General features: G+C 39.5%; 1 protein-coding gene across 2 annotated transcripts in view; it reads right to left on the bottom strand.

The window, feature by feature from the left end:
• The window catches only part of tcirg1b (T cell immune regulator 1, ATPase H+ transporting V0 subunit a3b), a 33,098-nt gene extending 31,934 nt beyond the window's left edge, over positions 1 to 1,164 (bottom strand). The window contains exon 1 of one of the 2 annotated variants that reach the window (XM_067456758.1): positions 1,012 to 1,164. The gene's annotated coding sequence lies outside the window, so the exon portion shown is untranslated. The remainder of the gene's footprint in view (positions 1 to 1,011) is intronic. The other variant, XM_067456759.1, reaches the window with a different exon arrangement.
• Between the last annotated feature and the right edge of the window lie 8,895 nt (positions 1,165 to 10,059).

The following is a 10,059-nucleotide window of genomic DNA, read 5'->3' as shown; positions in this document are numbered from 1 at the left end:
TATTGTGTTAGTCTCCTTGACCCGTCTCTGATGGACTCCTCTAGACCCCTGAAGGTGTGCTGTGGTATCTGGCACCAAGATGTTAGCAGCAGATCCTTTAAGTCCTGTAAGTTGCGAGGTGAGGCCACTTGTTTGTTCAGCTCATCCCACAGATGCTCGATTGGATTGAGATCTGAGGAATCTGGAGGCCGAGTCGACGCCTCAAACTGAGCTGCTCTGTGTATTCTGACAGCTTTCTATCAGAACCAGCATTAACTTCTGGAGCAGTTTGAGCTCCAGTAGCTGGTCTGTTTGATCGGACCCCACGGGCCAGCCTTCGCTCCCCACGGTCATCAATGAGCCTTGGCCGCCCATGACCCTGTGGCCGGTTCTCCACTGGTCCTTCCTTGGAGCACTTTTGATAGATACTGACCACTGCAGACCGGGAACAGCCCACAAGAGCTGCAGTTTTGGAGATGCTCTGACCCAGTCGTCTAGCCGTCACAATCTGGCCAAACTCGCTCAAATCCTTACGCTTGCCCATTTCTCCTGCTTCACACACATCAACTCTGAGGACGAAATGTTCACTTGCTGCCTAATATATCCTGCCCATCATAATGTTATGCCTGATCAGCCTATCACCCTGATATGAACCGTAAACTGAGCGTTATTTGTCAACATATAGCTCATGCTTGAGGTGACATACGGGTCATGTGATCTGATCACGTGCACCATCACAGGTTCTGATAGAGAATGCAAATCAGGGCTAAAGTTCCTCTTTCTGGAGCAACTCTGCTGCTTTATATTTAAACCAGGACAGTTTTAAACCCCTCTGATTAAACTGCATCCTTTACATCGGCTCTGAGTTGCTTTACACTCTCTTCACACCACAGTAAAGTTTCGTTTTCCCGACAGCACAAATCCTCGTTAAAGCATAAAGCCTGAAGTTTCCCTCAGGAGTTGATCAAGATCAGATTAAAGCGTGTATTCGTGTCAAACAGCAGTGTGTGAGCTCGGGATCTGCACACTTACCGGATGATGAGACACCGATAAAGATAACGATAGTTGTTTCTCCTGTTGTGATCCTCTCGCGGTCAGTCTTCATGGAGGAATAAAGTTTGATCAGCTGCACTTCAGAAGGAATCACTAACTTCCTGTTTCGGCGACGGTCACGTGAATGCGGCTCGTCACGTGACGTCTGCTTCCAGACGGAGGAGGTTGTTATTCATTTAAGTAGTTTTATTTATTTATTTATAATGTATGCACATTTGCATCGTGTCTTATCGGTATGTAAAAAAAGGCACAATTAAATAAGACGTTTCTATTTTTCTAGAGGGCGCTGTGTGGCACACATCTTTTCATGTTTCTTTTTCTTTTTTTTTGTCTTACGATTGTTTTATCTTACATAGGCTAATCTTTGAACTGTTGCATATTTTAAAATATCTCGTCCTTATGCTGCGTTCACGCCATCTCGAAATCTATTTTTAATTTATCGAAATGACAACACGTGACGTTGAGCTGTTTACGCATAGATATGTTTACGTAGATGCCTCATTCCACCGCTACAGGTACGTCAACGCGCCGCCATTTTAGAACGGAAAACACCTCTCTCTCTCTCTCTCTCTCTCTCTCTCTCTCTCTCTCTCTCTCTCTCTCTCTCTCTCTCTCTCTCTCTCTCTCTCTCTCTCTCTCTCTCATTGCTGAACATATAATCATGTACAGTACGAACAGCATTTCTATACCATAAATCTTTTGTTTTACAAAATACAGATCATGTGATTGAAAGTACAGTAGAACAATATACCAGAAAAATCGTCATAATAAAAACAAACAAACAGAAACATTAAAGGGGTTAGGGTTTTGTTTGAAGATAATATTCTTCTATAATGGAAAAAACTGATTGCATTTTTCTTTTTCATAACTTTGAGGGCTTTTGTTTAAGAGTTAAACTTGTTCTGAAATGAATACAATCTTGGTTTGACCTTTAAGAACATTTCTAACCAAACACAAGAATGCTGCTAATCAGGAAGTTATCTTTGTTTTTCTCCAAGTGCAAAAGTAATGTCTTCTACAGTGAAGACTTCAGGTGAGGTACCTTACACACACACACACACACACACACACACACACACACACACACACACACACACACACACACACACACACACACACACACACACACACACACACACACACACACACACACACACACACACACACAATGTCATCAGAAAATACATTTTTTAGAGTCAAAACCACATTTAAGTCTCAAGTATTTACCGGATTTAAAAAAAAAAAAAAAATTTCTTTCAGTTTTTCTTTACATTTTTAATATTTGTTTCTAAGTATGTGAATGGTGCTTTTTGAGAAGTCTTTGTAATTGAGTTTTTATAAGCAGCTATAAAAAAGGCTATTAAATCTAATCACTTTGTTTGAAGTGAATTTCCTTTAAAATCAACGCAGTTTATTTAGCCCATTTCACACACAATGGCAATTAAAAATGCTTTACATATGCATTTATTCAAATAGTGATAACATATGCATAAGAAATAAGAATACATTGTGTAAAAATTACAATAAAAACAAGGACAATTAAAACAGTTGTAAAGAGAAATTATTTCTTCCCCCCCCCCCCCCCCCCAGTAACCCTCAAATGTGAGTGGTGAGAGATTTAATAAGACAGACTTTCTGTAATTAGACAAATAACAGAGTTAGGGAAGGCTTTAGTAATAGATTTGATGGTTCATGGTTACGTTTAGTCAGAAAAGACATTTATTAGGGGTGTAGCGATATATCGCGATATGAAAATGTGACGATATGATTTGCGATATAGAGTTGTTTTATCCAAAGCTCAACTTGCTGTAGTCGGCCTTATTCATAGGGTATAATAAACCCATAAACAAATGAACACATGTAGGCTACCACAAATATACATTCTGTCATCATGTTTAACTTCCAAACACAAACGAAGATATTCTTTATGAAACCTGAGGGATTTATGTTCCTCCATCTTTAAAGTCCATTCCTCTCAAACTTAAAGATGGAAAAATGCCAAAAAGGCTTCGTAAAAATAACTAATGGAGTGTCTAATCCGACTCTTCTGAAGAGACTATAGGCCATGTGCAGATATTTCATGTTGCGATTAATTGCTGAAGTTTATATACGGTATATATATTTTCACGGTATTGAAATAAGTTGCAAAAAAAGTGTTGCCATAGCATAACAGCTTTAAGAACAAAAATAACTGAATGTTTAAATACAATAATGCACCGAAAATATATACAGCTCTGGAAAAAAACAACAAGAGAGAGTAAATGCAAAATTAAAGTTCTTGGATGAGCTAAACGTTTACAGTTTGAGAGCGGCCATTTTCACACACTTTCTTGCGATTGGAACTGTGACTGATGTCATTGGTCATCTGAAGTGTGCGCGCTGCCGGAACGGCGCTCCTCAGAGTGAAAGCGCAAACATCAATTAAATCACCAGATCACGTTTAGTTTTAGTAGTAGGCCTATGATTATTCAAAGCATTTCAGATGGTTCATTCTCACATAGGCTACTGCATTAATAGCGGGAGAGGCGGGGCACAGCGAGCCTGGCTCTGCCCTCATACGTACTTCCACTCAATTTTCATTTCCCTTCAGTTCTCCGTCTGGGACTGCGGTGTAGTCTTAGGTTTTCTCCGAACAAATTTTTACCGGTCCAATCAGCGAACAGAGGGCGTGGCTGAGAACGATGACATTGATGTCGAGCGCTAGTTTGAGATGTAGTTCAGTAATGGCGGCGGAGGAAGATGCAAACTAAACCATTCATTGCATTGTGGGGTTTTCTTGGTCAAATGAACGTCACGTCAATACCAACTTCTCAGAAGACCACTCGACGGGGGAAGCGTGGGGGCAAGAGGAAACGCTCGACAACCAGCTCGGAAGAGTTGAACCTGCCTAAAGACAATCTGATCTTTAATCTCACAGGTCAAGAACTGCTTCCACAAGAAGTAAGTCTGCTCAACAAGGGTTTAAGTTTTGTTCCAAAAAAAGCCACTGACCCTTTTGTCACTAAGATTGAACTTTTTAAATTCTTTCGGACACTAAGACTTAAATGCTTCTATAAAAATGTTCAAGTAGATCAAACAAATACATATGTGAACAATGTCCGAGCTAAATTTAAACCTACTAGTACCTTCTGTCCATCTGTATCTAATTCTTCCATTGATGCATATTGTAGGCTAGTGGAAAGGGATGTGACTAATTTATTTGATCAGTCTTGGTCATCTCAGAAAAAGTCTAATTTAACATTTTCTGAAAAAGAGGCTCTTGATAAATTGTGTCGAAATAAAGATATCGTAATCAAACCTGCAGATAAAGGAGGTGGATTGGTGATGTAAGACTGAAAAAACTAGTATATGCCGAAATGTCTGAATGAAGAACAAGGACTCTCTGAGAAAATAAAGGAAATTAACATCTGAACTGTCCCTCACACACCACTGGAGACGCAAGTCTCACCTCACTATCAGCTACTCTACATCTTTCCCTATACACCCCGTCTCCCCCAATTCCTTCCCTCTCTCATGCTGAGATCACCTGAAAATACACTCAAAATCTCTATATTACAATGTCAATCCACACGATACAGTATTATATGTGTTTGATATCATTTGAAATGTTTCAGTGCGACTGGTCCAAATATCTCAACTCCACAGAAGTTAACCAAAAGATAATCAATGTTTTAAGAGTTTAAAGATATCTTGTCTTAGTTTGGTGGGTGTGGCTTTCAGCCGTTTGGCCTTTACATCAATACAAGTCTTGATCAATGCAGATTCCCATTGTGCACTCGTGTTTACATTTGAAAGAGTTTGTGCATTTGTTTCTGGGTATTTAAGGAAATGTTGCAAAGAACTCAGGGCTTGACACTTTAAACCGGTCAGCCCGTAATGCTGGATGTCTCAAGATAGCCAGCATTATGTAGTTTTCAGAAGTCAGGTATACATTTCATTCTTTACTTCAGAGTATTTGATGTTATATATGGATTACCTTTGAATTGACTATGTAATTGGCTTTATACATTTACCTGACTGTTAAATAAATTGTTACACTTTGATAGATTCTGACTTGCTCTGGAATTATTCAGGTTGGGTATAATTTCAACAAAGGGTTAAACGGAATAATTAAATGTGTAGTTAAACTATTAAAAATGAATGACCAAATAACCAAATGGCATTCTAACCCAAATTCTAAATTATAATTAAATGGAGTCAGATAACGAGGAATTGGAATAAAATCCCCTTTTGCCCCGCTGAAAAGACGAACGCGCAGCGACCTTCACCCGCCGATCGTTAGCCTCCATTGGGACGATTTGGGCGGCCCTACAGTGATCCTTCCCCGAGCTCTTTATATACAGGAGGCTCTTCGTCATTTAGAAAATACTAGGTACTATCAAATTTTACCTTCAGATCCAACGGCCCAGTTTCAAAGAGCGATTGAGATGTTTCTTTAGAAAGCACTTCATCGAATCTGTTCTAGGAAGGAAGATTTTGATGTTAAAGCTCATAATCTATATGCAGATTTTAAATCACGTGGATATCCCAATAAGTGGATTGACAGTGCACTTGAGAAGGTACGTAGTCTACGAGAACGTGAAGAAGGTAACTTGAGCGTAGATAAAAGCAAAAAAAGCTACTCATGCGTTTTCAAATCCACATTTAGTCCATTGAGTAATGACATCAGGAGGATTATCAAAAGTCACTGGCATATCATTCAAAGTGATCCTCAGTTGTTGAATGTATTTAATGATCCACCACTCTTTGTTTCTTCCAGGAGTTCTAGTCTGAGGGATAAGCTTGTTCATGCAGATATTCATGTTTCCTCTCCGACCACCTTAGTTGATGCCCAGGGTAATTTTCCATGCTACAGGTGTACCTCATGCACAAAATATGTCAAATGCCAATCATTTGTACATCTGCGTACACAAAAAAAATATAAGATCAAACAATTGATAACTTGCAAGAGCACATATGTGATTTACATTATCATTTGTCCATGTTCTCTGTTATATGTTGGTAAAACTAAACGTGCTTTACGCACTAGGATGATTGAACATACAAGTGCAATTCGTAGACGGGATGACACATCTCCCATCTATCGTCACTTCAATCTTGCCAAACATTCTTTGTCAGACATGAGGTTCCTGGGCATCGAGAGGATTTTACCTCATAGAAGAGGCGGAGATAGAGACAGGAAATTGCTGCAAAGGGAGGCGTTTTGGATTTTTGAACTTAAATCTTTATTTCCTGATGGCATGAATGAAGAACTTGAACTTTCTTGTTTCTTGTAATCCTCTACATTTAATGTTGTTTTCATCTCTTTGAATGTATATTTCATGTAGTCTGTGGTGGACATTGCTTTTCAGACTCTTCTACTGTGACACTTGTGATAGCACAAGAATGTTTATTTTTATATCAGATCATTATTGTGGATCTGACCATTTTATTTTATCTTTTTTTTTATTTTTTATTTTATTTTTTTATTTTTTATTTTTATTATTATTATTATTTTAATTACTATATCTTTACGACTGTTTTAACTATGCTTGTTTTTAATTCTTTATTCGTCCATATGGTATTCTTTTTTTCTCATGCATTTGTTACCACTATTTTAACTAATTTCTATGTAAAGCACTTTGAATTGCCATTGGGTAATAAATGTGCTATACAAATAAACTTGCCTTGCCTTGCCTTGCCTTGCCTTGCCTATTGATTGTGACCGATGTTAATTGATATTTGTGATAATTGGATTAACCTGATGGCTTCTAATTGCCTTTTCCTTCTAGAAAAGGAGTGATTGTCTGTTGCATTTTGAGCACTGAGGATAGCAATCTGCTGAAACGTTTGCTCATGCTCCTCTGTTTTTAACGCACTTGCACTTTGCACGTTATTGCACTATGCAATTGAAAAAATAAAAATGATATAGTTTCTTAGACTTTTTAGTCTTTTTTGGATTCAGTGTGCGGTCAGCCATCTCTTCTGTTTTGCTTATGTCTACCCTTCTCTGGCTCTACGCACCTGAAAGAAAAAGAATCTTTCCTATGAAGAGCTCAACAACCTTCTTTGATTCGGTGTTTTCTTGGTGGCCATGATGTTGTGATGAAGCTTCGTTAGTGATGAAGGAGTCGGCTGAAGCTATTCAGACGGTAACTGTTCCTCGTGGGTTCGGAAGGTATTGCCATCATTTAAGTTACAGGGACTGGTCAGTTATTTTATTGCCGTCCGTCTCTCACCACACATGTAAAAATCCCCGGCCGAGTTACCGACTGCTTTTGACCAACGCAAGGTCGTGTTGATGTCACAGCTGTCCGAATCCACATCTCTGAGTTTTCAACAATATATCACTTCAAAATTCACTGTTTGTAATCATTTTTGACCCCTGCAGAACACCGTACGGTGGCTTTGCTGTTATTAGGATGCATTTCTAGACTTGTATTTCCTTAAAATGCTGGCACGTATTTAGAAGAGCAATATATTTCATTACCGCTCAAACTAATTAAAATAAAAGCATTTAAACATTTGAATTGGTCCGTTATTTATAGCAGCATTTATTATCATACCAATCATATGACATTTTATTTACAGCATACAGTGATGTTACGGACCACGTGAGCGTCGCGTTCCCGATCACAAAGCTCTCCTCTCCACCGTGGTGTGAATAAATCCCAATCCCAATGCACGAGTTTTAGGTTTTATCCTATAGTTTTATTACTGAGGTGGCATGCACATGTGCACTTTTATTTTGTGGGATTTCCGTGAGTGAAACAGGCGAAGGGCGCATGACATACGCCACGACCAAACGATAGCGATTAGTTACGGCAGATCCAGAGCGGCTCAGGGCAGATCCAATAGTTTTAAACCTCAACAGGGTGCCCGCCTTCGCAGAAATAAAGCCTCGTCAATGGAGAGTGGCCAGACTCTATGTACAAATGAAATGTACAAGAGTCTGGTAAGACCAGGCTAGGGCACAGCGAGCATGGGGAGAGATGAAGCATGCACTGAAAGCGTGAGTAATGCGTGAGGGAAACATTTTTTTCAGTGACATTACTACATTAATTATCTTATTACATAGAATCACACAACCACTATACATATACATAATGTTGAACACAATGTATAATAATGCAATGGGGGAATATTTGTGGGTCCTGATAATAATACACAAATAACAATAAATAAAAAAATAAAAAAATAAATATATATATAAAATATACATATATATATATATATAAAGGGATACATATCAAATCGTGTGTTCAGTATCGAGATACATATCGAATCGTGACACGAGTATAGTATTTGAATAGTATGACTAAATATAAATAATTTAAATAACCAGTTTAGGAGATATTGCACTAATCAGTGCAATATAAGTGATACAATACAAATAATAAGTGTTTAATTGCACTTACAGGCATTTGCCTTTGTTTAACTGTTCAAGAGGGAAATGTGGGAAGAAACATACCTGACAAGCCGGAGCCACATCAAGATGTTTGGTCTGGAAACTCTCCATTGACGGCTCAATCTGAGGGGCGGAGAAACGGCTGTCTGTCAAACTCCCTCTGCACGCAATAGGATAGCGCTACACCAACCAGAGCAACGAAGGTGAAGCAGAGCTCGCTGACTGATTAAACATTCACCGTATCCGGTCGGCTAAACTCTGAACACATCTTCCCTTCTTCAGAATGACTTCAGTGCCGTTCTTTGTTCTTTTCTCAGAGAAAAGCTTAACTCAAGTCTTCCAGAGCCGCGGTCAAAGCTGATTCGACAGACCGCCGTTCGCCAGCTTCTGTGTTTACTAGAAGAACGCGAACGCAACTCGGCAGTCATTATGATAAGCCCCGCCCACAGACTCTAGACACGATGTGATTGGCCTGACCAGAGTTTGGCTTTTACAGCTCAGAAGTGTATTGAGAGTTGCTAGACGGCACTCGCGGCAGATTAGATTTGCTGCTGCTAGGGTAAATGGTAAATGGACTGCATTTATATAGCGCTTTTAACAGACCCTATGGCCATCCAAAGCGCTTTACATCTTGCCTCACATTCACCCATTCACACACCGACGGCGATGTCAGCCATGTAAGGCTCATCCAGCTCGTCGGGAGCAGCTGGGGTTAGGTGTCTTGCTCATGGACACCTCGACACTTGGTCAGGTGGAACCGGGGATTGAACCACCAACCTTCTGGTTTGTAGACAACCGACATGAACCACTGAGCCACTGCCGCACCTAGAAAAAAATTCTAGGGTGCATCTAGATTTCAAGGCTAAAGGTAAAGTGGAGTCTGTGATAAGTGGATCCTGTTCTGTTCTTCAGTCTGGAAGGTCCTGGAGGGTTGGCAAGTCGCTATGGTATGTTGCAGTCTCCTGAGGTCTGATTTGGTAGCTGAACCAAACCAGACAGTGATGAAGGTGCATAAAACCGACTCAATGACAGCCGAGTAGAACGGAATCAGCAGCTCCTGTGACAGGTTGAACTTCCTCAGCTGATGAAGGAAGCACAGTCTCTGCTGAGCCTTTTCCACAATTGAGTCAATGTGACTGTCCCACTTCACACTGCTAAAAAAAAAATGTACTTAGTATTTTTGTCTTGATTCTAGTACAAACATCTAAAAATTCTTATAACAAGAAGTATTTACTATACACAAAGGTAATTGTCTTGTATTGGGAAAAAAAGAACTACTATAATCTGCGTGTGGGGTAAGAAAAATCATCTTAAAACTAGATTATTGTTCTCACCCCACTGGCAGGTTATTTTACTTATTTTAAGCAAAAATCTCTTCATTTTCAGTTCAACTCTTTCAACTCTCTCATTGGTCCAGTTTGGGTTTGTGATCTCTAACCCAGAATAAAGCCTGATCTGGAGCAGGTTAGCCATGTAGCGTAAGTTATCATGGCAATGAACACCGCCAAAAAAACAATCCACCTTTATAGGCCTCAAAAACCAGAGTTTGCTCAAACTAACCGCAAACTTACCCGGGTTAAAACCTAAACCAGATTTGTGCAACAGGCCACTGGACTTTACGTTGTGTGTTGTTTATGAAG

This window comes from Pseudorasbora parva, chromosome 11 (assembly GCF_024679245.1).
Source record: "Pseudorasbora parva isolate DD20220531a chromosome 11, ASM2467924v1, whole genome shotgun sequence".
Lineage (NCBI taxonomy): Eukaryota > Metazoa > Chordata > Actinopteri > Cypriniformes > Gobionidae > Pseudorasbora > Pseudorasbora parva.
Note: the sequence above shows the minus strand (reverse complement) of the source record. Positions and strands in the feature narration are given on the sequence as shown.